Raw genomic sequence first — 8694 nt, 5'->3', positions numbered from 1 at the left:
ATAAAGATGAATTGATCCCGCAAAGAATTATTACAGGCTATAGGATGGTAATTGATTTCCGCAAGTTAAATAAAGCTACTAAGAAAGATCATTACCCTTTACCTTTTATTGATCAAATGCTAGAAAGGTTATCCAAACACACACATTTTTGCTTTCTAGATGGTTATTCTGGCTTCTCTCAGATACCTGTATCAGCGGGGGATCAATCTAAAACTACTTTTACTTGCCCTTTTGGTACTTTTGCTTATAGACGTATGCCTTTTGGTTTATGTAATGCACCTGCTACCTTTCAAAGATGCATGATGGCTATATTTTCTGATTTTTGTGAAAAGATTTGTGAGGTATTCATGGATGACTTCTCCGTCTATGGATCCTATTTTGATGATTGTTTGAGCAACCTTGATCGAGTTTTGCAGACATGTGAAGACACTAATGTCGTCCTGAATTGGGAAAAGTGTCTCTTTATGGTTAATGAAGGCATTGTCTTGGGGAACAAGATCTCCGAGAGAGGTATTGAAGTTGATAAAGCTAAAGTTGATGCTATTGAAAAGATGCCATGTCCCAAGGACATAAAAGGTATAAGAAGTTTCCTTGGTCATGCCGGTTTTTATAGGAGGTTCATTAAAGACTTTTCTAAAATCTCTAGGCCTCTGACTAATTTATTGCAAAAATATATTCCTTTTGTCTTTGATGATGATTGTGTAGAAGCATTTGAAACAATTAAGAAAGCTTTGATCACAGCACCTATTGTTCAACCACCTGATTGGAATTTACCTTTTGAAATTATGTGTGATGCTAGTGATTATGTTGTAGGTATTGTTTTAGGGCAAAGAGTCGATAAGAAATTGAATGTTATCTAGTATGCTAGTAAGACTCTTGATTCTGCCCAGAGAAATTATGCTGCTACTGAAAAAGAGTTCTTAGCAGTTGTGTTTGCATGTGATAAGTTTAGACCTTATACTGTTGATTCCAAAGTTACTATTCACACCGATCATGCTGCTATTAAATATCTTATGGAAAAGAAAGATGCTAAGCCTAGACTCATTAGGTGGATTCTTTTGCTCCAAGAATTTGACTTGCATATTATTGATAGAAAGGGAGCTGAGAACCCCGTTGCAGACAACTTGTCTAGGTTATAGAATGTTCTTGATGACCCACTGCCTATTAATGATAGTTTTCCTGATGAACAATTAGCGGTTGTCAATGCTTCTCGTACTGCTCCTTGGTATGCTGATTATGCTAATTACATTGTTGCTAAATATATACCGCCTAGTTTCACATACCAACAAAAGAAAAAGTTCTTTTATGATTTAAGACATTACTTCTGGTATGATCCACACCTTTATAAAGAAGGGGTAGATGGTATTATTAGACGTCGTGTGCCTGAGCATGAACAGGAACAAATCCTACGCAAGTGTCACTCTGAATCTTATGGAGGACACCACGCTGGAGATAGAACTGCACACAAGGTTTTACAATCTGGTTTTTATTGGCCTACTCTCTTCAAAGATACTCGTAAGTTTGTCTTATCTTGTGATGAATGTCAAAGAATAGGTAACATTAGCAGACATCAAGAAATGCCTATGAATTATTCTCTTGTTATTGAACCATTTGATGTTTGGGGCTTTGATTATACGGGACCTTTTCATGCCTCTAAAGGTTATACACATATTTTAGTTGTTGTTGATTACGTTACTAAGTGGGTAGAAGCTATTCCAACTAGTAGTGCTGATCATAACACTTCTATTAAAATGCTTAAAGAAGTTATTTTTCTGAGGTTTGGAATCCCTAGATATCTTATGACTGATGGTGGTTCACACTTTATTCATGGTGCTTTCCGTAAGATGCTTGCTAAGTATGATGTCAATCATAGAATTGCATCTCCTTATCACCCGCAATCTAGTGGTCAAGTAGAGTTGAGAAATAGAGAGCTCAAATTAATTTTGCAAAAGACTGTGAATAGATCTAGAAAGAATTGGTCCAAAATACTTGATGATGCATTATGGGCCTATAGAACTGCATACAAAAATCCTATGGGTATGTCTCCATATAAGATGGTATATGGAAAAGCATGTCATTTACCTCTTGAACTTGAACATAAAGCATATTGAGCTATTAAAGAGCTTAATTATGACTTCAAACTTGCCGGTGAGAAGAGGTTGTTTGATATTAGCTCACTTGATGAATGGAGAACCCAAGCATATGAGAATGCCAAGCTTTTCAAAGAAAAAGTCAAACGCTGGCATGATAAGAGGATACAAAAGCGTGAGTTTAACGTAGGAGATTATGTGTTATTATTCAACTCTTGTTTAAGATTTTTTGCAGGAAAACTTCTCTCAAAATGGGAAGGTCCCTACGTTATCGAGGAGGTCTATCGTTCTGGTGCTATAAAAATCAACAACTTCGAAGGCACAAATCCGAGGGTGGTAAACGGTCAAAGAATTAAACATTATATTTCAGGTAATCCTATCAATGTTGAAACTAATATTATTGAAACCATAACCCCTGAGGAATACATAAGAGACACTTTCCAGAACGTTCCAGACTCCGAAAAGGCATAGGTACATGGTACGGTAAGTAAACCGACTCCAAAACAACTCTAATGGCAATTTTTATCAGTTTTGGATTATTTAAGAATTTTAGGAAGAAAGAAGTAGTCCTAAAGGGAAACGAGGCTCCCACGAGAGAGGAGGCCCCCCCCTGTAGGGCGCGCCCCCTGTCTCGTGGGCACCGCGTGTGCCTCCCGGACTCCATTTTCTTGTATGTTACGTGTTTTGGTCGGTAAAAATTCATTATATATACTCCCGAAGGTTTTGACCACCGTATCACGCAAATATCTTCTGTTTTTCGTTTCGAGCTGTTTCCGTTGCAGATTTAGAGCACCATGACTTCTCCCTCCTCCAACAACAAAGGCAAGGATGCTTGGCTATTGAAGATAGAGTTGAAAAGAGAGGAACCAGAAGAGATCAACAAGGATGAAGGGATCAAGAAGGCCTTGAAGGTTCAAGCTCCGGTTGTGAAAGAAGAAGACATCCCTCAACCTTTACCTAACCTTTTCACTCCCACAGAGATTGAAGCTTTCAAGATGATTGAGTTAGCCCGCATACAGAACAAGTATCTCACACAGGAGAATATTTTGTTGAAGGATCATATTGCTGGACTCAAGGGCATTATCCGCAAGTTGGAGGAGCTTTTACACTCGATGTGCGATTATCCACCGTCATCATCACCACCTCCATCACCTCTGAAGAAATAATCACACGGGTATGGGCACTCCCCTTGGCAACTGCCAAGCTTGGGGGAGGTGCCCCGGTATCGTATCACCATCACACTCCTATCTTTACCGCTTTATTTAGTTCGATCCTTTAGTAGTATCTTGATCTAGTAGATTGAAGTTTTGATATCAAGTAGTTTTGAGTTTTGCATTGTGATCTCTTTATGTAAGCGAGTCCGTGTGCTATCTATAATAAAGATTAGTGTTGAGTCAAGGGCTTTGCTGTGTTGCTATGATCTTGTGAAAGTAGAAAGAACAAAAAGAGTTCATATTAATCTTATGGATAGTGATAACTTCACACATAGAAAGTATGAGGCATAAAAATTGTTGAGAGTTGATGAACGTAGCCTTGGTCATCGTTCCAATTAATATGAAGTGATAAGGAAAGAGGGGTTCACATATAGATATATTATCTTGGACATCTTTTATGATTGTGAAGCACTCATTAAGTATGACATGCTAAAAGAGTTGATGTTGGACAAGGAAGACGGCGTAATGGTTTATGTTTTCTGACATCTCAGTTAAAGTATATTGTCATTGACCTTCCAAACATGTTGAGCTTGCCTTTCCCCCTCATGCTAGCCAAATTCCTAGCACCAGGTAGAAATACTACTTGTGCTTCCAAATATCCTTAAACCTAGTTTTGCCATGAGAGTCCACCATACCTACCTATGGATTGAGTAAGATCCTTCAAGTAAGTTGTCATCGGTGCAAGCAATAAAAATTGCTCTCTAAATATGTATGACTTATTAGTGCAGAGAAAATAAGCTTTGTACGAACTTGTTGTGGAAGTAATAAAAGCGACGGATTGCATAATAAAGGTCCACATACAAGGGGCAATATAAAGTGACATTATTTTGCATTAAGATTTCGTGCATCAACCCTAAACGCGCATGACAACCTCTGCTTCCCTCTACGAAGGGCCTATCTTTTACTTTATGTTTTTACTTTATGCTTGAGTCAAGGTGATCCTCACCTTTTCCCTTTTTCATTTTATCCTTTGGCAAGCTCCTCGTGTTTGAAAGATTGTGATACATATATCCAATTGGATGTAAGTCGGCATAGGCTATTATTGTTGACATCACCTAAAGGTGAATACGTTGGGAGGAAACACAATAAGCCCCTATCTTTCTCAGTGTCCGGCTGAAACTCTATAACCACAAGTATTGCGTGAGTGTTAGCAATTATGGGAGACTACGAGATAGTTGAGTATGTGAGCTCGTTGAAAAGCTCTATTATTGACTCTTTCTGATGTTACGATAAATTGCAATTGCTTCAATGACTGAGATTATAGTTTGTTAGTTCCCAATGAAGTTTATGAACCATACTTGACATTGTGAATTGCTTATTACTTGATCATAGGAAATCATATGACAAAATCTATATATGTTGTTGTTATTAGAATGATCATGATGCCCTCATGTCCGTATTTTATTTTTATCGACACCTCTATCTCTAAACATGCAGACATATTTTCGATTTTGGCTTCCGCTTGAGGACAAGCGAGGTCTAAGCTTGGGGGAGTTGATACGTCCATTTTGCATCATGCTTTTATATCAATATTTATTGCATTATGGGCTGTTATTACACATTATATCTCAATACTTATGGCTATTCTCTCTTATTTTACAAGGTTTATCATGAAGAGGGGGAATGCCGGCAGCTGGAATTCTGGCTGGAAAAGGAGCAAACGTTGGAAACCTATTCTGCACAACTCCAAAAGTCCTGAAACTCCACGAACAACTTTTTGGATTTATTAAGAATTTATGAGCGACAGAAATAGGCCAGGGGGCCCACACCCTGTCCAGGAGATAGGGGGCGCGCCCCCCCTGTAGGGTGCGGCCCCTATCTCCTGGGCCCCCTGGTGGGCCTCCGGCGTCCATCTTCTGCTATATCATCACCCTTTCCCTGGAAAAAATCGTGGGCAAGATTATGGGACGAAACTCCACCGCCATGAGGCGGAACCTTGGCGGAATCAATCTAGGGCTCTGGCAGAGCTGTTCTGCCGGGGAAACTTCCCTCCGGGAGGGGCAAATCATCATCAACGTCATCACCAACGATCCTCTGATCGGGAGGGGGTCAATCTCCATCAACATCTTCACCAGCACCATCTCCTCTCAAAACCCTAGTTCATCTCTTGTATCCAATCTTGTATCAAAACCACAAATTGGTACCTATGGGTTGCTAGTAGTGTTGATTACTCCTTGTAGTTGATACTAATTGGTTTACTTGGTGGAAGATCATATGTTCAAATCCTTTATGCATATTATTACTCCTCTGATTATGAACATGAATATGCTTTGTGAGTAGTTACGTTTGTTCCTGAGGACATGGGTGAAGTCTTGCTATTAGTAGTCATGTGAATTTGGTATTCGTTCGATATTTTGATGAGATGTATGTTGTCTTTCCTCTAGTGGTGTTATGTGAACATCGACTACATGACACTTCACCATTATTTGGGCCTAGAGGAAGGCATAGGGAAGTAATAAGTAGATGATGGGTTACTAGAGTGACAGAAGCTTAAACGCTAGTTTATGCGTTGCTTCGTTAGGGGTTGATATGGACCCATATGTTTAATGCTGTGGTTAGGTTTACCTTAATACTCCTTTTTGTAGTTGCGGACGCTTGCAATAGGGGTTAATCATAAGTGGGATGCTTGTCCAAGTTAGGGCAGTACCCAAGTGCCGGTCCACCCACATATCAAATTATCAAAGTGCCGAACGCGAATCTTACGAATGTGATGAAACTAGCTTGACGATAATTCCCAATATGTCCTCGGGAGCTCCTCCCTCATTATTAGAATTGTCCAGGCTTATCCTTTGCTACATAAAGGATTGGGCCACCTTGCTGCACTTTATTTACTTTATTTACTTTTTGCTCGTTACTATTTATCTTATCACAAAACTATCTATCACCTACTATTTCAGTGCTTGCAGAGAAAACCTTACTGAAAACCGCTTATCATTTCCTTCTGCTCCTCGTTGGGTTCGACACTCTTACTTATCGAAAGGACTACGATAGATCCCCTACACTTGTGGGTCATCAGCACCCTGTAATGGGTTTTGATTTTTTTTTGTTATTGAATCAGGCGACCTACGAGGGTGCACCCTTTTTGTCCAGACAAGTGGTTTAGTGGTGTGACGCCCCTGATTCAATCGTACACTAATCATACACGCAAACGTGTACGATCAAGATCAGGGACTCACGGGAAGATATCACAACACAACTCTAAAACATAAATAAGTCATACAAGCATCATAATACAAGCCAGGGACCTCGAGGGCTCGAATACAAGTGCTCGATCATAGACGAGTCAGCGGAAACAACAATCTCTTAGTGCAGACATAAGTTAAACATGTTGCCATAAGATGGCTAGCACAAACAGGATACAGATCAAAAGAGGCGCAGGCCTCCTGCCTGGGATCCTCCTAACTACTCTTGGTCATCGCCAGCGGCCTGCACGTAGTAGTAGGCTCCTCTAGTGTAGTAGTCGTCGTCGACGGTGGCGTCTGGATCCTGGGCTCCAACATCTGGTTGCGGCATCCGAGAAGAAGAGGAAAACGGGGGAAAAGAGGGAGCAAAGCAACCGTGAGTACTCATCCAAAGTACTCACAAGCAAGGAGCTACACTACATATGCATGGGTATATATGTAAAGAGGCAATATCGGTGGACTGAACTGCAGAATGCCAGAACAAGAGGGGGATAGCTAGTCCTATCGAAGACTACGCTTCTGGCAGCCTCCGACTTGCAACATGTAGAAGAGAGTAGATTGAAGTCCTCCAAGTAGCATCGCATAGCATAATCCTACCCGGCGATCCTCCCCTCGTCGCCCTGTGGGAAAGCAATCACCGAGATGTCTCTGGAACATGTCTGGGTGTGTTTTATTAAGTATTCGATTCTAGTTGTCATAAGGTCAAGGCACAACTCCGGGTCGTCCTTGTACCGAGGGACACGGCTATTCAAATAGATAAACTTCCCTGCAGGAGTCCTCCACATTTCCCAACACACTCGATCCTATTTGGCCGGACACACTTTCCTGGATCATGCCCGGCCTCGGAAGATCAACTCGTTGCAACCCCACATAGGAACAACAGAGAGGTTAGCACGCCGGTCTAACTCCTATGTGCGCAGGGGTCTGGGCCCATCGCCCATTGCACACCTGCACATTGCGTATGCGGCAGGAACCAGACCTAGCCCCATTAATACAAGAGCAAGCTTACGGTCCAATCCGGCACGCGCTGCTCAGTCGCTAACGTCACGAAAGCTTCGGCTGATACCACGACGTCGAGTGTCCAGAACTGTTCCCGCGTAGTTGGTTAGTGCGTATAGGCCAATGGCAAGACTCAGATCAAATACCAAGATCTAGTTAAGCGTGTTATTATGAAGTAACTGCGGACACCGACCAAGGCCAGGCCCACCTCTCTCCTAGGTGCTCTCAACCTGCCATGTCGCTCCGCTACAAAGTTCCACACAGAGGGCCGTTGGGATAAATGTCCTTTCAGCCCCCAATCTGTGAATCATTCGCGGGTACTAAACGAGTCGACCCGACTTTAGTCACCATCTGTATAGTAAGTATATATGTATAGTATATACCCGTGACCACCTCCCGGGTGATCACGACCCGATAGTATAGCAAGGCAGACTGACAAGAATGTAGGGCCAATGATGATAAACTAGCATACTATACTCAGAATTTAGGATTGCGGGTAAGGTATCAACGACTGTAGCAACAATGACAGGCTATGCAATAAAATAGGAGTAACCAAACAGTAACATCCTACATTACTCTAATGCAAGCAGTAGAGAGAAGAATAGGCGATATCTGGTGATCAAGGGGGGGGGGGCTTGCCTAGATGCTCTGGCAAGAAGGAGGGGTCGTCAACTCCGTAGTCGAACGGGGCAGCAACAACATCGATCTCGTAGTCTACCGGAGAGAAGAGGGGGGAAGAAACAGTTAATACAATGCAAAGATATGCATGACGATCCATGACATGACAATGATCGTTGCCAGGGGTTGCCAAACGCGGTAGTAGGTGATATTGGCGAAGGGGGAAAACATCCGGGAAAGTATTCCCGGTGTTTCGCGTTTTTGGACAGATGAACCGGAGGGGGAAGTTGCATGTTCGCTATGTTAGCGGTGTGTGGTGAACTAACGGGCTGCGTATCCGGATACGTCTCGTCGTTCTGAGCAACTTTCATGTAGAAAGTATTTTCATCCGAGCTATGGTTTATTTTCTATGGTTTTCTAAAGTTTTAATCATTTTCTAGAATTTATTTAATTAATTTAAATCAACATTATCCAGAATAGCATGGGATGACATCAGCATGATGTATATGTGACGTAAGCAGTCAACAGTGCGGTTGACTAGAGACAAAACTAACTTGTGGGTCTAGTGGAACCCACCTGTCATTGAGTCAG

This window comes from Triticum aestivum, chromosome 5B, assembly GCF_018294505.1.
Source record: "Triticum aestivum cultivar Chinese Spring chromosome 5B, IWGSC CS RefSeq v2.1, whole genome shotgun sequence".
NCBI lineage: Eukaryota > Viridiplantae > Streptophyta > Magnoliopsida > Poales > Poaceae > Triticum > Triticum aestivum.
Note: the sequence above shows the minus strand (reverse complement) of the source record.